The following is a 27,026-nucleotide window of genomic DNA, read 5'->3' on the forward strand; positions in this document are numbered from 1 at the left end:
GGTTATTCCGATCGGTGGGTTTCCAATAGATAGTGGTGTAATATTTCCCATGATCTATGCTAATAGACACATCAAGAAATGTGATCTGGAGCTTTGAAGTATGAGATGTGAATTGCAAGTTGTTGTCCACTGTGTTAATCCATTCTAAAAAAGATTGTAACTGTATCTCTGAGCCTTTCCAGATGAAGAAAATGTCATCGATAAAGCGATACCAAGACAGAATGTACTGCCACCAAGTCGAAGTGTACACCTGGGTGCTCTCAAATTGGGCAACATATAGATTAGCTACCGACGGGGCTAACGGAGACCCCATGGGGATGCCGTGTATTTGGTGATAACAATTCTGGCCAAACCAGAAAAAATTGTTGTGTAACACTATTTCAGTCAATTCTAACAATGTGTGGGTTTTAATCCTTTCTGTTGTACTTCGTTGGTTCAATACATTTTCCACAATCTCCAATGCTCTATTTTGCGGTATATTGGTGTATAATGAATTTATATCCATGGTCACCATAATGATTGATTCCGACTGTACTTTTAACGCTTCCAAATTCCTCAAAAAGTGTACTGTATCTTTAATGTATGAAAGGGACTGTGCCACATAAGGTTGCAAAAATAGATCTAAAAAATTAGCAACTGGCTCCAGAACTGACCCATTTTGTGATACTATAGGTCTAATGGGCGGAGCAACTAAGCTCTTGTGTATTTTAGGAATGGAGTAAATCACTGGTCGCCTGGGATGGGTAACCGTGAGGTACACTTTCTCTTTGGTGGTCAGCCTCAATTCACATTCCACCACTTCTTGAACTTTGGACTTAAGAATCTCAGTAGGATCCTCTGTAATTAATTGATAGTATTTAGAATCATTTAGGTGAACCATTAAATCCTCTATGTACTTGGTCCGGTCTTGTATTACCATGGCACCCCCTTTGTCGGCTGGTTTAATGATGATCTGAGATGCTTTTTTTAGACTGGTCAAGGCTTCTTTCTGTGCTGGAGGAAGATTTTATGTTCTCCGATAAGACTTTGATTCAAAAGCTGATAAATCTTTTAATACGAGAGCTTGAAACGTTTGAATGTAAGGGTCCACTGGACCCGGTGGTGTCCAATTAGACTTGGGTTTCACTACTGAAGGGTCTGAATCCACTACAGGTTTGTCTGAAAAAAATAATCGCAAATTCAATTTGCGTATGAAACATTGAATTGAAATACGACTTTCAAAAGCCGAGTGTTTGGAGGTTGGAACATAAGAAAGTCCCTGATCCAAAACTGCTATCTGGGTGTTGGTCAAGGGGGTAGAGGATATGATGATAACTGACGAAGACTTGGAACCTGATTCCTCTAGTCTCCCTTGACTGACTGTTTGTCATTTTTTTTGACGCGTGGACCGTGTGGATACTGATCCCCCGCGATTATCTTTCTTTCCTCTCCCACGGTTGGACCAACGATTACCCTTGCTTGTTGTGCCTGAGTGTTCAGTGGTATCTCCAGGAATGACAATGGTGGTCTGATCATCTCCCTCGTCTGTACTTGAATTCTCATCCAATGAAAATGTAAACCGGACCTTCTTCGATGGTATTTTAGGACCCATCCAGTGATACACCCTGTCTAATTTGTAATCTGTTTGGTCCCGTTTTAATTTGGATACTTTAACGCTTTTAATAGCTGTCCGAAATTCTTCCAACGTATTCTGGAATTCTAACAACTTGTCCTCTAAAGAGATGACAAGAGGATCGGTGGTAAGTTGTTCCATAATGATTTTAGTTTGTTCGGTGAGTTCTTTTGTGCTGGACTTGGCTCTGTTTATGATTAATAACATCAGATCCAACGAACATTTATTAAGTATGGCATACCAAGTTTTAACAAATTCTGGATCTTCATTGAACAACATTGGGTCTTTAAGCATCCGAAGACCTCTAGGTATAATTTGCAATTTCACATACTCCACTAATGTTGCTCCATGTAATTCTGACCTGATCAATTTTTTAGACAAGCGTAAATATTCGTCCCAAGCTGCTTCTTGGTTGATCGTACTGGAGACTGCGAGAAGGGACTCTTCTTTTAGCACATCGGCTACCTGAGCTTCTGAAAAGCACATCGGCTACCTGAGCTTCTGGTCTTTGGATGCTTAAAGACCCAATGTTGTTCAATGAAGATCCAGAATTAGTGTTACACAACAATTTTTTCTGGTTTGGCCAGAATTGTTATCACCAAATACACGGCATCCCCATGGGGTCTCCGTTAGCCCCGTCGGTAGCTAATCTATATGTTGCCCAATTTGAGAGCACCCAGGTGTACACTTCGACTTGGTGGCAGTACATTCTGTCTTGGTATCGCTTTATCGATGACATTTTCTTCATCTGGAAAGGCTCAGAGATACAGTTACAATCTTTTTTAGAATGGATTAACACAGTGGACAACAACTTGCAATTCACATCTCATACTTCAAAGCTCCAGATCACATTTCTTGATGTGTCTATTAGCATAGATCATGGGAAATATTACACCACTATCTATTGGAAACCCACCGATCGGAATAACCTGTTAAGGTTTTCAAGTCATCATTCTCACAGCTTTAAAGTGGGGCTACCAGTGAGCCAGTACTTTAGAGCTAAACGAATTTGTTCTACTGAGAAGGACTTTGAGACACAAGCAGACATCCTGGCAGGCAGATTCCGGGAGAGAGGTTATCCGCAGAAGGCTATCAATAGTGCATACAAAAGAGCTAAGTTCAGTGAACGTACAGCTCTTTTACAGTATAAACCAAGAAAGGATGAAGCTCGATTGACATGTGTATTGAAGCAATCTACAGCAGCTGGTATAATAAAAGCAGCCATTCATAGGCATTGGCACATACTTTCCATGCATAACATCTTTTTGGAACTTCCCACATTTGCAATGTCTCGGGGTAGAAACATAAGAGATCAGATAGTCCATGCACAAATTGATAATTTTAACAAAGAAGAATCTATAGTGGGCCACCAACCATGTGGCCATTGTACCTGGTGTGCACAAACGATTGTAGGCATATCGTGGGAAGATCCACTTTCAGGATATAAAGTTTGGAGGAAGAGTAACACAAATTGTCAATCTAATAATGTGGTTTATGTTATCACATGCCCGTGTCCTAAGTTATATATTGGACGAACTACGAGATCTATTCGGGTAAGGCTAGGAGAACACAAATCCAGATTCACTACATTGAAGTTAACTGCACCAATGGTACAACATTTAACAGATTCAGGACACAACATCACAGATTTAAAATGGACGGTGATAGAACGCGTAGAACCCCCACCACGCGGTGGTGATATACGCATCTCTTTGAATCTACGTGAAGCATTTTGGATTTTCACTTTAAGAACTTCTGTACCCCGAGGTATGAATGATGAACTTAATTTCAACACTCTTTTGTAGATTTTTATTTAATAAGGTATCATAAGCGTTTTGTGAACTACATCAGACGAGCTTTGACAGTTCAACGTTTTATTGATCAACAGGAAGAACACCTATCTTTCAGGTCCGGACAAAAAAGATTTTTCATCATGCCATCAACAGTTGTGAAACCAAGTATTTTTCTTTCAGGTCCGGATTGTTAAAGAGATTTTATACGCTTATAGTTTCCAACTAGGTCGGAGATACCACGTCATCAGTGAAACGAAAACGAGTCAAGAACATTTTGGGTACAGTGACCCTTTCAGGTCCGCACATTTGATAGCCACTGCATTAGGAAAGTTCTCTATAAAGTCCGATTGTGACGTTATTACTGTTTTCACTTCTTTGAGGTTGTTCATTGGTTGATTTCGTCCCAGCCGATATATATAAAAGGGGTCAGAGTAAACCCGACGGACTATTCTTCCGGCGATCGGTAGAGGGAGATCGCCACGTGGCAGAGACAGTCAGCATTTTAAGAACCGCTAAGAGAAGAGTTGCAGTCTCCGTGAAGTTGTTTTTCAGTATTCATCGAGGCCCCTGAGGAAAGGCTTTTACGTCTGAAATTTGCAATGTGCATGTCGGGATCATCACTAAAGGACGAACATACCAACAATAATCGGGGAAGTCTGTTTTTTTACTCTTTATTTACATCATTTTTAGTCTCATAGAGTTAACAACGCAGAACACGCATATAATAATAATATTCCACCACCACGGAAGAGTCTTCAGGTTTATTGGGATACCACAAATTCAAAAAAAAACCTTAAAAAAAGAACTCAAGGAGGAGGAGAAAGGTTAATGATTATAATACCACTAAACAGTGGTGCTGGGCACCTACACATTATATATGAAACCTTTCTCTAACTCCATATATTATTTAAAGAAATAATCTTTTATATATCCTAATAAAAAATATATACCACTTGTTGTGTAGGGACAAACTTCACATTTAAATTAATTAAAAAATAGTAGAATTAATTTTGAAGTTGATACTGTTGACAGCGACAGAGCACAGCTCTAGATTGTTTTGTTCAGTTCACCAGTTCGCTGTATTTTGTGGTGTATTTTTGATAGATATTGGTTTAACCTATGGTTAGAGCAGACAGATTCTGTATAGCGACTCACTGAACTGGAAGGCTCCAGATGTGTGCTACTTTCCAATCTCTTATCCAGTTCTCTTAGGCTCTTCTTATTTTTCCCACTTTAAACACACTGTAGCAAATTTTCAAAGGAGTTACACACATAAAAAACAAGCATATGCATAGCAGTTTTCAAAAGCCCATACATACATAATGGGCCTTATTTTCAAAGGGTTACGCACGCCGGGCCTATTTTCAAAAGGCCCAGTGATGCACGTAAAGCCCCGGGATGAGTGTAAGTCCCGGGGCTTGCAAAAAGGGGTGGTCTGGGGGCAGGGGCGGGGAAGTCCAGGAGCGGGGTGGGGACGGGGCAAGAGGCTCCCAGCACAGCGGCCATTTACTGCCGGTGCACACAACTTACTTCAGCACCAGGACTGAAGTAAGTTTTGAAATAAAAGAACACAAAAGAAAAAGGTAGGGGGGGAAAGGGTGGGGGAAGTAGGGAAGGGAAGGTGGGGTGGGGGGGGTAGGGAAGCTCCCTCGGAGGCCGCTTCGATTTCGGAGCGGCCTGGGAGGGAACAGGGGAAGGCAGCGCGGCTCGGCGCATGCAGGTTGCACAATTGTGCACCCCTTGCACGCACCGATCCCCGATTTTATAACATGCGCGCGCCTGTGCGCATGTTATAAAATCGGGCGTCTTAAAATCTACCCCACAATCTTTTAAAAATTCAGCCTTATTATGGAGTGCATTTTCAAAAACGTTATGCATGTAAAAATAGCAATTTTCCAAAGCTCTTTATGCAAGTAAACCTCAGTTTTATGTGTGAAAATCCTTTTGAAAATTACCTCTGTAGTATTTTCTTTAGGTAAAAGCACAAACATTTTTCTACTCTTGTGTCCCCTTTCTGGCCTCTAGTCCGAGAAATTCCTGCTACAGATTCCAAACTGGAGAACCCTACTTCTGCAGCAATGTATCTGGGATTGGGGGTGGGGCTTTGGGGTTGCGGGTTGGAAGGGGAGAAAACATTTGACTTCACAAACTTCCTTCTGAATTCTCTGGCACAGTGAGGACATTGGGGAGCCATATTTCTCCCAGCTTTTAACCACCTTCTCTCTATGAGGAAGAGGAACATATTCTCTCTTCCAAGGCAATCTCAATGTAAGGATCCCCTGGTTTCCTTACCAGAAGGATTATAATAACTAGATGGAGACGTTCAGAGACATTTAATAAAGATTGGGTTAGTTTTTTACTCCCCTAAGAGGAAGCATCAGATGGTGTGCTCAGTTTATAACCCCCTGGATCTTAGGGTATGGATTTTTTTTTTTTTGGGGGGGGGGATTCTTCATTAACTTTTCAGAAGGCAGGATGTCTAACTTATTTAAGAGGGTTTTCCCAGTTTATCTCTGAGGGATCAGTCTTTTGCCTGATCTATATTTTTGGCTTTGTTCTTTGGTCCATTTTGGAGACTTTCACTGTGAGAGACTTGGTACCTCCTTCACAAAGGATTGGGTCATCCCTATGTAAAGCTGGATCAGGGGTAGGGAAGATTCTGCTGCTCTCTATCTCATCTCCGATATATATAGATCAGTCAATGACTAGATGCAGAATAGTTTCAACTCTGATTCCTGTTGCTCCTCTTCTCATTTGGGAGACAAGGAAGTTTTTCCACCCTTCTTATCTCTTGGTTTTTTTTATTTTATTTTTTTTTGGGGGGGGGGGTTATTTCCCCAGTTTTGTGTAAAAGTTACATTGTTACATTTGTAACTGATTGCCCCTGGTACCAGGGAAATGGTTCCCAATCTATTAAGGAAGAGGACTCTTTCAGTAAGGGAGACCTGACGAGTGGAAGATTCAAAGGGGAGATAGACCATATCTAGAAGGAAGAAGCTGAAGGTATTGTTCACGAGTTGTGTCTCTACTGAAAAGAACGTGATCAATTAGTGATTTCAGGAGGTGATCGAAGAGACATTGGGAAGACTACAGGAAATGTATGAGAATTGAGATTTGCTATGTTCTGATAAGGAATTGGGACTGAGATCCTAACACCTCACAATGGGAGACGATTGAGATAAATTTGTGAGTTTGAAGTAGCTTTTAATCTTTGTCAGCCTGAGTAATTAGAAAGGAAAGAGAGCTCTATGGTTAAGGAATTGGCTTTCATGAATCAGACACTTTGCTAAAAGAGTGAGGTCTTCTTCACTTCTTCACTGCTGTTCATAAACGTTACTTAAGTGCTATAGAGAATCTTCACTCATTCTAATCACCTATCAGTGAAGAAGTTGGAAACCACATTGCCTGTCAGTGTGATTTTTACTGTTAAAAACCACAAAGATTATCAGTGCTGTGTTCAGAGACTATGAAAATGAGCTGCGTAAATTGATTAATGCAAAAGGGCCTTGAAGCTCTGCTTTCCCCCACAGGGACCTCTGGACCTCAGAGGTGAATGCTTTCCTGGGGAACTGGTTGCAGATAGGGTCCATTTTATTTCTCTGTGTCCCTGGGTCCAGTACATGGGTTCTAGCCCACCCAGGGGTTACATCAAGATTGAAAAATTCCTATGGAGTCTCTGCTCTACCACCTATTAGCAACGTTATTGACTTTTCTTAGTTTCTCTCATGTTCAAGATGTTAAAGCAATTTAATTTACTTCTTAGGTTGATTTATATCTTCCATCCCTTTGGATGTAGGGCAAAAATGGATGTATATAAATGGTGTAAATGGGCGTCAAAATCTATCCCTTACTAGCAGTGTTGCCTTTGACCTTTATGGCAGCAATTGCCTCAACCGGCCTAACATGCCAGCAATGTGATTCAGAGGTATGAACAGACCCTGCCATTTGTGAGGTCAGTGTAGTGAGGTGTATTAGTGACGTGTACCGCTCTCCTTTGGGAGGGATCAAAATGAAATGGGTTTTTTGGAGTATCAGATAAAAGTTTCTTTCCTGAGGAAGATCTATAGGGCTACCTGACTGATTAAAGGAATTAGAAAGGAGATCTCTGTGTGGTGATTCAGAATAAAGGAAGAGAAGAAGATCTGACACCCAAAAAGTATTGGGAGGGCCTAGGGAGGAAAGGTGCCTTTCCATAAGAGCCTAGCTGTTTGGGGAAGTGTTTGAGAATGTGAAAGAGACCCAGCTTTATTTGTGTAGTTTTGTATTTTGTTACTATTGGTGCACCACTCACTAGTGTACTTGTTTTAGATTTTTTTTTCTGCAATCAGTTTTCAGTAAACACTTTTCTTTTGAACAACAAGTTTAGAATGGAGTGTGATTTTTTGGTGTGACTGAACTGGTATGCAAAAGAGCTCCAAAAAGGTGAAGAAAACCCAAAGGGCTTTGAAAAGCTTGAATTTTCCTCCCTGTGCGGGAATCCCAGGAGGTCATTGGGGGGGGGGGGGGGGGGGTCTGAGACCCTCCCTGTGTGCCCCTGTGCCCGAGCTAAAAAGGACCACAGCTACAGTAGAACGTACTCTATGTTAGGGAATGTGTTTACCATTTACCAAGGCAAACTTACTGTTGTATTAAGGGAAAGGCTGTTATAAGGAAAAGGAGTGTAAACAAAGGTGAGGAAAGAAAACAAAGGGGGAAAGAGAGCGAGAGTATAACTTTCAAACAACTCCATATGGCAGCCTATACGTGCATATATGGCTGCACATAGATCTACGATAGTATAGTATATAAACCCATGTGTATCACCTATGCATGTATTATAAAATATGCGCCTCTATCCTGCAACATATGCGCATATGTATGCTTAAGTGCGAATACATGCAATGCATCGAAAGCACGTGCTTCAATGCATTGAGCATGCGTGCTTTTCCTATCTATTTTAAAATATACATGCATATATGTTATGCTCAATAATGAAGGAGGACTTATTCGAGTAAAGCCTGATTTACGCGCATGTCAGTATATTTCAAAACATGTGCAGGGAATTGTAGTTACCATTTTACCAATTACTCCACCAGTTTGCCCAGTCCTTCTCCAGCTCATCAAGACCCTTCTGGTTCTTCAGCCTGAACTCCCCTCGGTTCACTCATCTCTCCCACTCAGTAAGATAATACACCAGTGGTCCCCAAACCTGTCCTGGAGGGCCACCAGCCAGTCGGGTTTTTGGGATATCCTCAATGAATATGCATGAGAGAAAATTTGCATGCACTGCCTCCATAACATGTACATTTTCTCTCATGCATATTCATTGAGAATATCCCAAAAACCCAACTGGCTGGTGGCCCTCCAGGACAGGTTTGGGGACCACTGTAATACACTATAAGCAAGTCTGATATCAATAATGCAAGATAATTAACAGGTGTAAAATTATGTGAGTGTCTTTTAAAATAGCAACTTGCTCCATCACACCCTTCGACCCCTTTTTTCCACGCGTATATGTGCACATGAAATGTAAAGTGAAAGGAATGGTGAATAAAACGGAAAATGTCATAATGCCTCTGTATCGCTCCATGGTGAGACCGCACCTTGAATACTGTGTACAATTCTGGTCGCCGCATCTCAAAAAAGATATAATTGCGATGGAGAAGGTACAGAGAAGGGCTACCAAAATGATAAGGGGAATGGAACAACTCCCCTATGAGGAAAGACTAAAGAGGTTAGGACTTTTCAGCTTGGAGAAGAGACGACTGAGGGGGGATATGATAGAGGTGTTTAAAATCATGAGAGGTCTAGAACGGGTAGATGTGAATCGGTTATTTACTCTTTCGGATAGTAGAAAGACTAGGGGGCACTCCATGAAGTTAGCATGGGGCACATTTAAAACTAATCAGAGAAAGTTCTTTTTTACTCAACGCACAATTAAACTCTGGAATTTGTTGCCAGAGAATGTGGTTAGTGCAGTTAGTATAGCTGTGTTTAAAAAAGGATTGGATAAGTTCTTGGAGGAGAAGTCCATTACCTGCTATTAAGTTCACTTAGAGAATAGCCACTGCCATTAGCAATGGTTACATGGAATAGACTTAGTTTTTGGGTACTTGCCAGGTTCTTATGGCCTGGATTTGCCACTGTTGGAAACAGGATGCTGGGCTTGATGGACCCTTGGTCTGACCCAGTATGGCATTTTCTTTTGTTCTTATGTTCTGTACTTTTGACTTTTATAAAATAGCAATTATGCGAGCACAGGCCACTTATGCACCAATATGCTAATTGGTACGCACATAACTCTTTGAAAATTCACCCCAAGGAGCACAAAAGGCAGACGGAGAGAGCGAGAGAGAGAGGAAGCAAAGGAAAGGGGAACGTGCAAAGGAGAGAAAGGAAGGAAAAAGCAAAGGGAAAAGAGAAGGAGAGAGGAGAAATGAGGCAAAAGAGTAGGAGAAGATAGGGGGGTATCTGACCGCATCTCTGTGGGGAGAAGGAGCAGCCACTCAAAGCCAATGCTGCGGAAGAATTACAGATCTCACTGGCATGGAGAAGAGCAGCTGGAAAGCAGAAAGAGAAAAAAGAAGAGAGCAGACCCCCCTCAGGTCTTGCTTGTGGGCTCAGCCCAGCCAGAACCCATTCTTCCATCCACTCCATCCACACCACAGCCTAGCAGTACAGAGACTGTGAGGCAGCATGCGCTTATGATCCTTGCAGTGACCCCCTTCCATTGTCATTGTGTGGATGATAAGCATGTATTGCCTCAGAAGTTCTCATGCTGCCAGGCTGTCGCTATGCCTTTTGGTGACAGGGAATGGCGTGGGAAGGGTAGATCAATGAGCACTGGGACATACCCTGGGGGAGGCCATGCGGAGGGGTATATTAGAATGCAGGTGCTGGGCAGGTTGATATTTTTCATTTCTTTCTCTGTATTTAGAAATAAATGCAATGGGTTTGGGGGTTATGTTTTAGTTAACCATTTTTATCCTAGTACTGTGTTGCACCTCTGGGCAAAACAAACCACTTGAATAACAGCTGAAAGAGTATCTACCCTGCAAGTATATCTGTCTGAAAAAGTAATTTTTTTTTCCAGCTGATGGGAAATGTGATTTCTTTTCATGAGGTGTTGTAGTTATTTCATTGAGAGAGACAGAACAAAACCTGCACATTGTCAATCCATGATTAAAAGAGGTTTCCCTCCTGGCTATGAAAAGTACTAACTACGGCAACATCAGTTTAGCTTTTTCAGACAGCAAATACGAACAAATCTCTAGGGCTTCCAATTGTCGCCCTTAAAATCATCTTCAAGTTTGCCTTGTTTAAAAAGGGTGTGACAGCTACAAGAAAAATGATACCATTCTATTTTATGCAAACAGAAGCGTAACCACATCTGTCAGGGGAAATGAGAAACTCTCCTGGCTTGTTCTCTGTGTGAGAAAAAAATCAATTATTAGGATTATCAGGTAAATTATATTGAAATCTTCAAGAGACCTGCAACTGCTTTCTGAATTTATAAGGGCCCATTTTCAATAGGGTGCCTAACTTTAAAAGTATGTGCACAAATTCAGCTGATTTTCAAACACAGGGTACCCAAGCGCATCATTTTTGGAAACTGGCTGGCTAAGTGGCTAAGAGCATGCAGGGACACTTAAGTGATGTTGAATGATGGCATGCCGTGCAGGCATCTATTTTCAAAAATTAAACATACACGCTTAGTTTTCAATTGCGCCTTCAAAATGCCCCCCTCTGGAATGCAATCTTTCTATACAACTAAAAATGGGCATGTTGTGAAAGTGCATACATATTTTTAGATAAAATTCAACATATGCAGCTTCTTACTCCAAAGAGCTAGGAATATTAACACTCCTGGAACAGCTCTCAAAGTCACTCTTGGAACCCATCCAAAAGGAAAGGATAGGAAAGAGTACTCACCTTCAGATATATGCAAAAGGAAGCTATCATTTCTCCCCTTGGAGCCCTAAAGAGCAGAGCCCCTTGGTTGCCTCTCCTACGTTTCCTAGAAGATATCTCTACTCCAGTGACTCAATGAGTTGCCTATTCAACCTCTAACTACTGGCCCATCCTTCTGGAGATGGACACTTACTATGAATGTATAGGGATCTTCTTAGTCCCCTACTAGAGTTAGGTAATAGAATATACCAATTGGTGTGGGTAGCCTAAGGATAATATTGTGGGTTTACTTTACAGCAAGCCCATGTGGAAGCTTGTAATGGTATGTCTCTCTAGCACTTAGAGCCAGTGCTCCATTTTGCTTTGTGGATTCCCCTTTTGATTTTAAAAAGGGGAATTTTTAAAAAGAAAGCAGCCTTTTGCTATTCTCTAATTTTTCCATTGATTTACTTCTGACTCCATGGAGCATATTATTTGGATGGGAGTTTCCTGCCACTCTTCCAATCCACCCTTGTCTCTAATTAATTAATTTAAAACTGGAGTGCCCAGTTCTTTGGGACTCAGTTAAGCTTGCTTAATTGTGCTCATCCATCAAATGAAAGAAGATCCTTTCCAGCAAGAGGAATCTGAGATCATCAGCATCCAAGGAGAGTATGACTTCCAGCCATCCTATGGAGAGGAAGAAAGAGAGAGGGGAGAAAGGAATTGAAATGGACCCTAACTGGACCCATGCACATCTAAAAAAAGATGAGGGGAAGAGGTGCTGCTAGTATCATCATGATACTGAACTGGGGAGAAAGGAGGAAGATGTATGACTTTCAGGAACAGTGAGGAAACTGAGGAGTTTCAAGGAACAAACTGCAAGGAGATAAAATGACTTTGTAATATAAATGCCATCAAAGGATATTGTTGCGGTCCCGGGCCGTACACCGGTCCCTCCTCCTACCTCAGGGACCATCCGAGACGCTGCGGCGTCGCTGTGGCCTGATCCGGCCTACCTGGCTCCTGCCCGCGGAGTTTCCTCCTCGAGGGAAACGCCGACAATGCGCTGTAGCTGGCCCCGCCCCCTATGTGCACACACGCGCAGGGGCTCAGCATTTAAAGGGGCCAGTGTGGGAAACTTAGCACCGCCCCGGGGATGACGTCAGACGCTCTCAGGGTTTAAAATCCTGCAACTAGCTACAACGAGGTTGACTCCTTGGAGTGTGCTTGTTGCTGTTCCTGTCTTGTTCTTCCTTCTGACTTCGGCTCATCCACTGGCTTCTGACTTCGGCGCGTCCACTGGCTTCTGTCTCTGGCTTGTCTCCTGGTATTCCGCTCGCTACCTGCCTCGACCTTGGTTCGTCTTCAGTTTCTGCTGTCAGCCGTCTGCCCTGAATCCTGATTTATTCCTTCCTTCTGCTCTTCTTCGTCCGGACCGCTCCATCCAGGAGGCCTCGCCTAAGTCCAAGTGGCTCGGGTCCTCACGGGCTCCTCCTGGGGGGACCTCGGGCTTCCAGTGGTGAAGTTCCGGTTGGCTTTCTGGTTCCAGCTTCTCCTCTTCTCCGCACTCCAGGACTTCTCTTTGGATACTCGCCCTCAGGAGACCGTACGTAAGTCCAAGCGGCCCAGATCCTCTAGGGCTTCTCCCGGGGGGAGGGGGGGTGTCTTGGGCTTCCAGTGGTGAAGATTCGGCTGGTCTCCTGGCTTGGACCGCCTCCCAGCTACAACCTCCACGGTGGGCCTTCCCACGGTGCGCCATCATCAGTTCTAGCTGGCTCAAGGGTCCACGGATCCAACAGATATATCACCCACAGTGGGAGGGAAGCCAATAACCTTCCCTAAATCCAATGGGAGGGAAGATCTAAATCACCTTAGGAAGTAAATTAAATTGCTTTAACATCTTGAACTAAAAAAGATTATGAGAAGTCATTGATTAGAGAACTACATCTATGTGCTTTATCATCTGCTTTATTTTGGGACTGAAAGAATCACAAACTTACTAAAATGTTTGTATTATGTTGAACGTGAGATACACAGCTGTAAAGACTTTAAATCATTTGCACCTTATCAGTGAAAAGAGAAATGTTGGAAACCACCTAACAACTCTCTTCTGAATTATTGAGTAGTGACTTTGATCATCATCTGTGCTGTGTACAAAGGACTTAAAAGTGAGAGACATAAGAGCAATATGAGGGCCAGTAGGATAACCAATTAACTTTCTTAGGCTGGAGGCAGGAACCACACTGACTCCAGCCTTTCTTCTTACAAATTCCAGCTGTATTTACAATTATCAGCATACAAATATGCAAGCTGCTTACCTCCAGCACTGTACATCCACCATCACCTTCTACCAGTGATGATTCAGGAGCTGCTTTCTCCTTGAGATGCAGGGGCCTCCTGTTCCCAGATAGGCTCAGCCTCTTATCCTGCTCTCTCTCTCTCTCTCTCTCTTTAGGGTTTAAGGTGGACCAGGCTAGATGCCTGGTCCAATACAAGTTAAAGAGAGGTATAGGGCCAGTCCCTTATATAACCTCCCCCTCAGCTTGAACCCATTGAGCGAGCACTCCTACTGAGCCTAGATCCAATTTAGGGAAGTAAGTTATCTTCCCCATGTGCCTCTTCTAGCAAGCCACCAATGAAACTTTGGGTAAGGGTTATATGGTGTTCTACCCTCTCACAACGGTTACTGTTAACCAACCCCCAAATATCACAACCACTCCTTCTCCCCTTGGCTCAGTCGCTACCCATAGTCTTTGATTTGAGTCCACCTGAGTTTTGATTTCCAATCCTCCCCTGGCCAAACTCTCTGGATTGCACTTAAATGTTCTTGTGATGGCTTTTCTTCCATTCACTGTAAACTTGCATTCTGTCAGGCTTCAACTCTCTTTCAACTTTTCTCATGGCGTCTTCTTCCTCCTCTGTGCCGTCTCCCTCTGCAATGCTGCTTTCTGGTGATTCTGCGGTAGTTGTATCTGGTGCACTGCCCCACCTCTCTCTGGTCTCTCTGTAGTGCTTCTTTTTGGCTCCTCCATACTGACTTCCCTAGGACAGTCTGTGCTGCTTCCATTCAACCACTTGGCACTGTCTCCTTCAGGGCACTCTGTGGTGCTTCCTTCAGGCCAAGTTTTCTGCCTGCACTCTTACACAACAATGTTACACATAGCATTAGAAACTAAAAGAAAGACACAGTATACTTTGGGGGGTACTCTGTACTGTTACCCAGGGGAAGGAATTTTCAAAGGAGCTATGCATGTAAAGTAGTATATATCGTAGCAAGTTTCAAAAACTCATTTACGCACATAGGGGCAGATCTTAAAGCCTGCGTGTGGGCGTAGATTTATTCGCGCAACCCGGCGCAAACAAATCTACGCCCGATTTTATAACATGCGCACACAGCCACACACATGTTATAAAATCTGGGGTCGGTGCACACAAGGGGGTGCAAAATTGTGCACCTTGTGCGCACCAAGCCCAAGTGGAGCCCCGATGGCTTTCCCCAATCCCTCCAAGGCCACTCCGAAATCGGAGTGGCCTTGGAAGGAACTTTTTTTTCGACCCTCACCCCCCCCACCTTCCCCTCCCTTCCCCTATCTAACCCACCCCCCAGCCCTAACTAAATCCCCCCCCCCCCCCCACCTCTGTTTCAAAAGTTACGCCTGCCTGGGGTGTGATTTTGGATCCACCACAGAGCAGGTAAGTGGGGACAATTTTTAGGATCTTGGCTGGCATCAGACCTGAGCCGGGGCCAAGACCTCGGCATTGCGTTCGGGGCTAGGACGGGCTAGGACATGGCTACTGCATTGGGCTGTGACCTATGATTAGGTGACCCAGCTGCTTTGGGCTAGGGATGTGAATCGTGTCCTCGATCGTCTTAACGATCGATTTCGGCTGGGAGGGGGAGGGAATCGTATTGTTGCCGTTTGGGGGGGTAAAATATCGTGAAAAATCGTGAAAAATCGTGAAAAATCGAAAAATCGAAAAAATCGCAAAACCGGCACATTAAAACCCCCTAAAACCCACCCCCGACCCTTTAAATTAAATCCCCCACCCTCCCGAACCCCCCCCAAATGACTTAAATAACCTGCGGGTCCAGCGGCGGTCCGGAACGGCAGCGGTCCGGAACGGGCTCCTGCTCCTGAATCTTGTTGTCTTCAGCCGGCGCCATTTTCCAAAATGGCGCCGAAAAATGGCGGCGGCCATAGACGAACACGATTGGACGGCAGGAGGTCCTTCCGGACCCCCGCTGGACTTTTGGCAAGTCTCGTGGGGGTCAGGAGGCCCCCCCCAAGCTGGCCAAAAGTTCCTGGAGGTCCAGCGGGGGTCAGGGAGCGATTTCCCGCCGCGAATCGTTTTCGTACGGAAAATGGCGCCGGCAGGAGATCGACTGCAGGAGGTCGTTCAGCGAGGCGCCGGAACCCTCGCTGAACGACCTCCTGCAGTCGATCTCCTGCCGGCGCCATTTTCCGTACGAAAATGATTCGCGGCGGGAAATCGCTCCCTGACCCCCGCTGGACCTCCAGGAACTTTTGGCCAGCTTGTGGGGGGCCTCCTGACCCCCACGAGACTTGCCAAAAGTCCAGCGGGGGTCCGGAAGGACCTCCTGCCGTCCAATCGTGTTCGTCTATGGCCGCCGCCATTTTTCGGCGCCATTTTGGAAAATGGCGCCGGCTGAAGACAACAAGATTCAGGAGCAGGAGCCCGTTCCGGACCGCTGCCGTTCCGGACCGCCGCTGGACCCGCAGGTTATTTAAGTCATTTGGGGGGGGTTCGGGAGGGTGGGGGATTTAATTTAAAGGGTCGGGGGTGGGTTTTAGGGGGTTTTAGTGTGCCGGCTCACGATTCTAACGATTTATAACGATAAATCGTTAGAATCTCTATTGTATTGTGTTCCATAACGGTTTAAGACGATATTAAAATTATCGGACGATAATTTTAATCGTCCTAAAACGATTCACATCCCTACTTTGGGCTAGTCCCAGGCTCAGGCCCCCAGCATCATGTTCAGGCATAGGCCAAGGCCCTTGTTTTGGGCCTCAGGCCTGGGCCTAGGCCAAACAGATCACTATTTGCTTTTGTTTTCAAAATGAAACATGAAAACCAACAAAATTTTGTCAGATTTTCAATTGTTTTGTTTTGAGAATGAAATGAAACGAAACAGGAAATTTCAGCTCATTTCTTATTTTGTTTCTCCAGAATATCCATCCCTGTCATTAACAAATTACAATTTCCTGGAGCAATATCAGTTTGGATTCAGGAAACATCATAACACAAGACTCTTTTACTTTCATCTGTTGAGATAATACATAGAGGCTTTGATATGGGTACAAAGTTTAAGTTAATTTCCCTTGACATTGCAGCTGCATTTGATTCCATAAATCATGAAATTCTTCTCAGCAGGTTCACAGCTCTTGGAATCACTGGGATTGCTATGGCCTGGTTCAGGTCAGACCTATCCCAATGCTTCCAGCATGTCCATGTAAAAATGCTAACCAGGAAATGGAGTAAAGAGAACACACATTCAAGTTACAGAGTTCAGATGTGTGAGACTAGTAATACTTTTCTATGTGAAGTCACATGGTTACCAATTGTGACTAGAGTTCCTCAAGGGTCTGCTTCACCCTTAGCTCTTCTCAATGTTTATATTATTCCCCTCTGTCATTTACTATCTAATCTGGAAGTTCATTATGAGCTAAATGCAGACAGACAATGTCCAATTCTTCTTTCCACTTAAATCCACTCACCACTCAATTTCCTTCCTTGGCAAACTGGTGATTGAATTGATGAGACTGGTAATTCCCTTCACGTGCATGTTTTAAAATTCACTGACTTGCGCATGTAATAGCTATCAACAGCTAAGGAAACTATGCGTGTGAAATATCCATGCATTAATGTTTAAAATTTGGGCACAAGGTAAGGATTTTCCAAAGGAAAAAGAAAGGAAGCAACTCCTAATGATGAGAAGCGCAGTAAAGAGTTATATTACATGAAACAATCAGAGGGTAACTTTCAAACAGCTGCACAGGCGTACATGTACGTGCATATGTCGGCTCATGCCTAGAGATGCAACCATTTTATAACATGTGCATATATGTGCATATGATATAAAATCAGCTGTATACACATACATGTGTGCACAATTTTATATGGACGCATGCACGTGTATGCAAATGTTGGCTCATCTGCGTAAGTGGGGGGGATTTTATTAAATACGTGTGCCTACACAATAGTTCTTTTTCACACTTTGCTCCCAATTCACCCAGTTAACAGATTGCATTTCCTAATCACCCCTGTTATTTAGCCTTCCTTTTATCCTTTTAACCTGATCTTTAAAACCCTGCTGACTCCCTTAGATATGCGGTAGGGGACCCTGGCGCGCACTTGTGCTCATAAATACTTCCATGCACATTTCAAACTAACTTCCCAGAATACCTATGCTCCACCTAGACCACATTCACTCCCTTCCCCTTTTTTAAAGTTTTTTTATTTGGGAGCATACCGGGAGACATTTGCATACTCATGTGCTTTTTAAAATCCGTGCAGTAGATTTCCCCCTATCTTTGGCCGGGAAGGCTAACTTATTCCAGATGATCATCTTGCCTAAATGGCTCTATATGTTCCAGACCATCACTTGTCATTTAACGCATACGGATATACAACGTCTGGAAAAATTAATGCGAACATACCTTTGGAAAGCCAATAAACCTCGGATTACCCTTCAAAAACATATGCACAAATGGGAACAGGGGGGACTGGATCTAGCTGACCTTAAATTGTACAATATGGTCTGTAATTTATGCCATGTAGCAGTTGGCTTTTGGGAACCCAATTCTACACGCCTCTAACAGTAGAGCGCTTTTTGCTAGTTCCATATAGATTGGGCAATCTTTTGCATTTCAAGCTCACGATACTACCACTCAACACAGACGGAGTCCCTTAGTGCTCCCATTGGTGTATGGGTGGCAGATGTTTTGTCGTATGCTACAGCTGGATTGGCGGGTCTCCCAGTGTTTGCCCTTGTTGGGCAATAGGGCATTTGAACCAGGATTAACCCAGGGGGCTTTTGGTAAAAGGAACACAAAGGGGTTAGCCTGGATCGCACAATTCTTGGAGGAAGATGTTACCATGCATTCTTTCCAAACCCTGAGGGAGGAATATGGGCTAAATAATAAAGATTTCTTTGCTTATTTGCAAACTCGGCACTATATTCAATCTTTACATGTGAATGATTGGGAAAATGATCAAAGATTGCTTCTATCAGAGCTTTTTGACATAGATGACCCTTCACACCATTCGATATCTTATTTCTATGCTGTTTTATGTAAACTTAAATCCAAGTCAGATTATGGTACCATACTTAGTAAATGGTGCGCAGAGTTGGATATGGCTCTCCCATTGACCCAATATAAACGATGCTTTGGGTGAATTAAATCTTTCACCACCAACATTGCACTCTGTGAAACTCAGTACAAATTTTTAGTGCTCTACTATTGCCCTCAGAAACAGGCGTAACTCATGGGAATTGCCTCCACAGAGATGTGTCCCAAATGCAAGGAAGTCCCTGGGACATTGGGGCATCAGTTTTGGTCTTGCCCCAAAATTCAACCTTTCTGGTGAACTCTCCTTACATATATTTAAAATGTAACAGGTTTTTCTATTCCCCTACAGGCCACGGTGCTTCTCTTTTGCACCTGGGTGCAAATATATGCTTGATGTTACCCAGGTAGATAGTCCATCAAGCTAAGAACATTGCACAAATCTCATCTTTGGGTGAGTTTCCTCACTCCGAAGGTCATCAGATCTTCACAAGAGAGCACTGTTCTATTCGTATGTCTCACTCTGAATGTCAAAGTGGCCCCTAACCCCTACACTTCTACCTAAACCTCACCTCGAGCAACTATGTGGGCCTTATATAGAGGTATAAATACCTAACCAGTGTGAGGGCATTATGGCTAGTCTCTCTCTCTCTCTCCCCAGTGGTTATAGGTAGGAATTACAGCAGTTGTGGCACTTACCACAAAGTGTGAAAAGTTATTGCACTCTGTGGTACTCTCTATGCAAAGCACTATGATAACTTATTTATTGCAAAGTGTGTTATTACCACACCCCATTGCATGCGATAGTTTGATGAATCTAGGCCTTAGATTGTAAGCCCTCTGGGGATAGGGAAATACTACAGTACCTGAACGTAATCTGCTTTGAAGTGCAAAAAGCAGAATATTAAAAAAAATTTAAATTAATTTATTGCAACTTCATTTTGCATATTTAATTTTTGTGAATGCAGCAAAACTGCTGCAGACATATGAGTGAATTTTAAAAGCCCTATGCATGACAAAGCCAGGAGTTAGTGATACGCATGTGTATCAGCCCAATGCATGCTGAGCAGATTTTAAGAGGTGCCCGGGTAGACGCATATCTCTTGGCACACAAGTAACATTTTTTCATAAAAGGGGTGAGGCATGGGTGTGGCATGAGCATTCCAGGAAATATGAATGAAACCAACCGGTAAGTATTTACTCACACCAGCATTCACCGAGGTCTCTATCCATGTAACTTTACTGCTGCTATGGATGATGTGTAAGTCATGAAACAGAAAAACTAGGCTAGTCAGCGGGGTTTTAAGGGTCGGGGCTAATAGGGTAAAAGGAAGGCAAGTTAGCTAGGGGGTTTAGGAAGTCCTTTCCTGGGGTGAACTGGGAATGAACTGGGGAAACAGGTAATTGCATCGGCACGCGTATCCACTAAAATCCCCTCAACTTATGTGATCAAGGTGGCATTTGCATGCACATGCGCACATCAGTGTAAAATTGTGCGTACATATACTTGCGTATAGATGATTTTATAATAGGTGCGCATATGTTATAAAATCACTGCGCCCATGTGTGCGAGCCAGCAAACGCGTGCACATGTGCTCCTACGTGTAGGCCTTAAAATTCACCTTTTAATGCACAGTGACACAATGTTGGATTCTGCAAACAGAGCCCTGTGTGTCCGGACAAGCAACCTACTCAGGACTTAGCTACTGAATAAACCTGTGTTATCCTACCTTCTGCCTCTGCTCACTCATGGCGACCAGCAACAGTCTGCATAAAAAAAGAGCTAGCAGCAACTGGCATCTGTACAGCATGGAAAAGTGTGAAAACTGTTCAGAAATAATATTTTCATTGCGTTTACTTTAATTCTTTTTCATACATCATGCATTTAGCAGCGTGAGCCAAACCTTGGGATGTTGGTTTAATTTTACCTCAGCTTTCTCACATAATCAATGTTGCATTTGAAAAACTTGCCACTTTATACATTCAGTGCACCACAGTCAATGAAACTCCTTTTCGAGAAGTGTTAGGAAAATTGAATTTTTTTTTTTTAATTATCATTATTCTGTTGGCGTCTTGTACACAAAGGGAAAACCTACTCTGACCAGATTATTTCTTCTTCATGGGTTCCCTGGACAGTTCTTTCTGGACAGAAATGATTATTTTTAGTTCTCATTTATAAAACTACAGTAATGAATTGTACCAGAGAAATGTGATATGAAGTAATGTAATTCAACAGGTTGTATCAAGCAAATGTAATATTCTCCCCCACGCACCTCCTATTTTTCAGGCACTTCCAGAAATAGGCAAGGTGCCGCCTTCCCATGCTGTTCAGGGTTGAGGAAATCCTGCCTGCAACTCTGGATCAGGATACAGCAAAGCAGTAAGACCCAAGGGGATCCCTCACAAACATGTGAATTTTCAAAGGTGTTGCATGCGTAAATGTAGCATACTATCATTAGAGATGTGAATCGTGTGCCCGATCGTTTTAACGATCAGGTTCGGATGATGGGAGAAAAAAATTGTATCGTTAGAGGTGTGAATTGGAATCGGTTCTGATTCCAATTCACATTGTTAATTTTTTAGTGAGGCCTGAGCAGATAAAAAAAAACCCACCCCGACCCTTTACAAATGACCCCTTTGCTCTCCCATCCTCCCGAACCCCCCCCCAAAATGTTAAATTACCTGGTGGTCCAGTGGGAGGGGGGGTCCCGGCGCGATCTCCCGCTCTCGGGCCATCGGCGCCATTTTGGCTACCACTGATAAAAATGGCGCCGATGGCCCGATTAAAAAAAAACCCACCCCGACCCTTTACAAATTACCCCTTTGCTTCTCCCACCCTCCCGACCCACCCAAAAACCTTTTACATGTACCTGGTGGTCTAGCGGGGGGTCCGGGAGCCATCCCTTCAATCATACCCTCGGTGCCGGTGCCAGTGCTGGAGTTTCAAAATGGCGCCGATCGCCTTTGACCTCACTATGTCACAGGGAGCGTTATCAGTGGTAGCCAAAATGGCGCCGATGGCCCAAGAGCGAGAGATCGCACCGGGACCCCCCCCCCCCCCCACTGGACCATCAGGTAACTTAACATTTTGGGGGGTTTCGGGAGGGTGGGGGAGGGTAAGGAATTGGTTTTAAAGGGTCGGGGTGGGTTTAGGGGTTGTTTTGGTGTGCCGGTTTTCCCGCCCTCCCCCAAATAATTCCCATGCCCTATTTAACGATACAATACAAATGCCCCTGACGATAAATCGGGGGCATTTGTATTGTATCGTGCACTCTAATGATTTAGAATGATTCTAAAATTATGTGACGATAATTTTAATCGTTCAAAAACGATTCACATCCCTAACTATCATAACATTTTTTCAAAGGCTATTTATCTGAGTAAAGTGCTCTTATGTGAGTAAATCCTATGGACATTTCAATGGCATTTATTGTAGCAATTTTTCAAAAACCCACTTACTCGAGGAAAATGCATTTACACATATAAAACCCAATTTTAAGTGTGTAAATGCTTTTTAAAATCAGGCCCATAGTCTCTCAAAAACAGAAAGTCTATATCAGAATGTAGTTTCAAGACACTTTTGCTGTAGACAGAAGTAAAAATTTGTGAGTGCAAGAAATATAAAAACAATTTTAAGAATCCACATGTTCATTAGCACAAAAAATATTCAGTTTCTCATGCTACTTGAAAATTTTCAGAGGGATAGCCATATTAGACTAGGTATAGCAAAAATGACAAGAGGTACGTGACACCTTATAGACTTGCTATGGGTGGTAAGCCTATCCTGGCTTGCCAACAACTCCCCAACTTCAAAGAATACTCACTATCAATCACAAATTGTACAACAATGACACCAACTCAGGAACCAGACCCTACCAGAAACCCAGATGCCAACTCTGTCCACATATTAACCCTGACAACATCATCACGGGACCCAATGACATCAACTACAATATCCGGGGCTCATTCCAATGTAATATGTCATTGCCTGCCAGCAACGTCTTTCTGATTATAGGACAAACCGGTCAATCCCTAAGGAAAATAATAACTTGACATAAATATGACATTAGAAATGGCATCATTCAGAAAGCAATGGGTTGACTTTAAAGTTTCCAAACTCCTACAAAGGAACTTTGAAACTGCTCAGTTGGAAATCATTTATTTATTTTATTTATTTAACAGTTTTTTTTATACCGACATTAAAATACACATCATATCGGTTTACATTATAACAGCAGGTAGAAAGTACATCGAACAGGGAGATGGGGGTGGAGAACCAGCAGGAACAAGAGTTAGAGGGGCTCTAACAGGGAGCCCGAGGCAATAGTTAAAATAGAAAAGGGGGAGGGGGGAGGAAGGGGGATCTATTTACACAAGAGGGAGTTGGATGGGTGTAAAATTAGGGGGGCTAAAATACAAGGATGGGGTGGAAGGAGGGGGGGCAAATATTTACAGGGACGGAAGGTGAGGGTGGTTTGTAGCAAAGTTAGTCCGGAAAGGCTTGGTGGAAAAGCCAGGTTTTTAGCATTTTACGGAATTTATTTGGGCATGACTCCAGGTGGAGGTTTGATGGCAGAGCATTCCATTGGGTTGGGCCTGCAATTGAGAGGGCACGGACTCTTGTTGAAGTTAGTCTGGCACTCTTAACGGGTGGGACTTGTAGGGTAAGTTTGTGGTTTGCTCTGGTGGGGCGGGTGGATTGTGTGAGACGGAACGGTTCACTGAGCCAGTTGGAGTTATCTTTGTATATAGCTTTATGTATGATGGTGAGTGATTTGAAGAGTATGCGTGATGGGATGGGAAGCCAATGCAGGTCTTTTAGGATTGGAGTTATGTGGTCTGTTTTTCCAGTGTTGCTAATTATCCTTGCGGTAGCATTTTGGAGGATCTGTAAGGGTTTAATGGTAGAGTAGGGGAGACCAAGGTATAGCGAGTTGCAGTAGACTAACATGAAAAAAACTTAACACCAAGGGCAACTCAATGTGATCTGCTGCCATAAGGATTCAGGTAATGAGCTCCATAATGTGGGTGCAGCAATTAAGAAGGATCTCTCTCTTGTCTCACACAATCAGGCAGAGGGCAAAGACAGTGCATCAAGAAGGCCTCATTGAGAAGATCTGATAGACCTGGATGGATTGTGAATGTCTAACATTGAGTTCAGACATGGTAATGCTTCTGAGCTGGTCATTTTCTGAACAAGACAAGCAAATTTATATTGATTTCTGAAATACACAAGGAGCCAATATAGCTCTTTCCGTAGAGGTGAGATATGGGGGTGTCAACCAAAAAAAACCCTGAAAAACAGCAAGACACTTGGAACTCACAATATATTAGGCCTATTGTAAAGTGTGTTAGGGGTAAGGCTGGCCCTCAGAAAGCCATGAGTAAGTTGAATTACATATTATAATAAACCTCCCATATCAAAACAATGTTGCCAGCACTCAAACCGTAACTACCCTACCCATGAATAGCAATACTGTATATACTACACTAGGCCCTAAATCACCAATACAGTTCTTATTAGGCTGCTATAGACCCCTACACAAAAACTACACAGTAGCAGAATACTTCATCTTAGTCACACATGCAGAACATAGACAGACCCTAACCAAATACAGAACTGAGACCATAAATTTTAGATATGTACAGACAAAAACTGAACTGGAAACTGCAACACGCCAGACTCTGTTAGCGTGCACTAACAAAAATTAACAAAAAGAAACAAAAAATAACAAAAATAAATGTTTTTTTGTTAGCGCGCACTAACCCGAAAAACGATTTTCACGAAAATTTGTGGGGAAAAGTGTTCGCTTCTCGTTTTAACCAATATATAACGAATTAAGAAGTACCCTTCTGGTACTGTCTAAGGAGTTAAAGGATATCTAAAAGATTTCTTGGAAGACATTAAATCTGGGACTAAGTTCTTATTAAATATTGGGACTGTATACATTCTAACCACTTTCAGTGGGAAGATTTAAGAATTAAATTAGGAGGTAGAGTGTAACCCTTTTCTGGAGGATTGTTCCTCCTAAGGGCATCCAACTAATTTACATGTTCTGAGGCTGCTCCAGCTAGCAATTCTATCCTACGCTGACTCTCAGTGCCTGGGAGGGGACTCTTTTCATGGGAGGAAGCTCTCACTCATGGTCCAGGCGCTGAGAAAAGGTTGCCAGTGTGTGTGTGTAGTCATTTGGTGCTTTCCATGAGGAGAGTGTTGCGCCCATTGGTCGCAAGCGGCTGTGACCTTTGCTGCTCACCACCTTTCTCTATGCAGCTCCAAGTCTGGGGAGAATTGTGGCCTCCGCTTCTACACCCCGACCCTCATGGTGTGCCCGGGATGGCGTGGGCGCTCCCGGAAGCCATCTTACATCCAGGGTTACCTAAGGCATGCGCGCAAGCGTCTGCCCCCTTCTTAAACGCGTCATGGTGGGAACCTGGGGGGTGTCCCCACCGCATCACATCATCCGCTTACCATACTTAAACTCAGCTGACTTCTTGCAAGATGAGTTAGCAGGGATTCCTGTCCTGCTATTTCTGCCACACTAGGACTCCATCTCACTATCCTACTGGGTGATCTATGTACCCGCTTCTCGGGGCCCTTGCCGAACTCAGGGCTATCTGCTCCTTGGAGAGCCATTACTTTCTGTTTCTCTGTTCCAGTGAGTTCCTGCATCGTCCTCAGATGACCCTTGCTGTTCTTATTCGGACCTCCTCGGTGCCTGATCCTCCATCTACTTCCACAGTACTGGAGTGAGTACAGAACCTGCTCTTCTACCTTTGTGGCACGGATCCTCAGGTTACCCCGCTTGCGGGCCACTACCGGATCCCTCCAGTCTTGTGCAACTTCCCATCATCTTTCGGCCTACCCCACGCTGTGGATCACTACCGGAGTTGCCAGCACAAGTTACGCCTAGAGAAGGTATTCACCGGACTACTCTACGCTGAGGATTACGACTCAGACCGACCAGCTGCAGGTCACTCTCTTGGGACTGACTCTATTGATCCGCTCCTCGGATCACCATTGAATGTATAATAAAGTTGTTTCCTCTGTTGTCCATCACTGCTGAGACCTTGCCTGTTGTGGTAAGGGCCCACAGGGCTCCTCCCTGTGGACGGTCTTCACTCGCCATGACCCAAGGGCGCACTATTAGTTCAAGACACACAGAACGTAATAGTGACAAGCTGTAAAAACTCAGACAGGATCTGGTCTGGGTGTTAAAATAAAGTTTACTGATTGATAATAATAATTTAAAGTCCATTATCCAGAAGTGTGAGTTTACATCTGGGTTTTTTTCCCCTATGTAGGTAGGTGTCATTAATTCAGACCTCTGGGTAGAACCCATGGTGATTTTAACTGTGCAAACTCTCCCAGCAGCTGTATGGGAATCCTAGTGGAGGTATCCCTAGATTTACTGCAAAAATCCTATCTTTTCGACATCTTCTCCTTGGACATTCAGCATATCCTGGTCCCTTGGGTGGAAATCCGGATGGGATCTCCTGATTCTGGTTCTTCCTTCCTTTAATGTGTTTGTTCTTTCATCCTTTACTCTCTGATGTTTCTGGAGGACTTCTGTTAAGGAAAAGTCAGTGAGATTAGGCTATTACCCCTGCACTGAAATCCTACTGGGGAGGGGGGATCCACTCTAAGTTGAAAACATACTTTAAACGTCGAACTGGATATCTTCCTGCCCTCACTGTCTCTCACAGCAGGATACATCATTGGTGCTTGCCTGTCTAGGGAGCAGAGTAGGCTCACAGGTCTTTGGTTCCCTGTAGAAAGCCTTTTCATCCCAAAGAGGTATCAGGTTTAAACTCTCTCTCTCTCTGCAACTTAGGAGAAGGACCCTCAAACAGGGAGTGCACTGGAAGATATCACTTTTAAAAGAAACTCCTTTGGATGAAGCTGAGAGGCCCCACCAGAGTGTGGAAAAATTACATCTTTACTCTTGACTTCTCTCTGACTAAATCCCACAGTGTAATAAAATGGGTGGGCTAATTAGTACTGAGGCATCCAATCCAGAGCCTCCAGGTGCGAGGGACTGAGGGTATGGATGAGTCCTTAATAGAGGGTGACATCTGGTGGGCAAACCCGGTAGGGGTGCTACAGGAGGATTGAACTAACTTCAGTCTACATAATCTAAGGAAATTGAGTAAATGGGAGAAGAAGAAATTTCAGTGTAATAAGAAATTCCAAAGTGATTAAGACACTTTACTAGAAGATGTGAAGTCACAGGTTTATTCTGTCTGCTGTCTTATTGTTTATTGTGGCTAATCAATTAAATAAGAGAAGTGTAAATATTATTCACTCATCTGATCAAACTATCAGTAAAGAAGTTGGAAACCACCAGTCCTCTCCTGTGTGTTTATTGGATGTAAAGCCAGTGTAAATTGGCAGTGATGTGAACCAAAGGATGGAGACAAGGCTTGATCTTTAAA

Source organism: Rhinatrema bivittatum, chromosome 4, assembly GCF_901001135.1.
Source record: "Rhinatrema bivittatum chromosome 4, aRhiBiv1.1, whole genome shotgun sequence".
Taxonomy (NCBI): Eukaryota; Metazoa; Chordata; class Amphibia; order Gymnophiona; family Rhinatrematidae; genus Rhinatrema; species Rhinatrema bivittatum.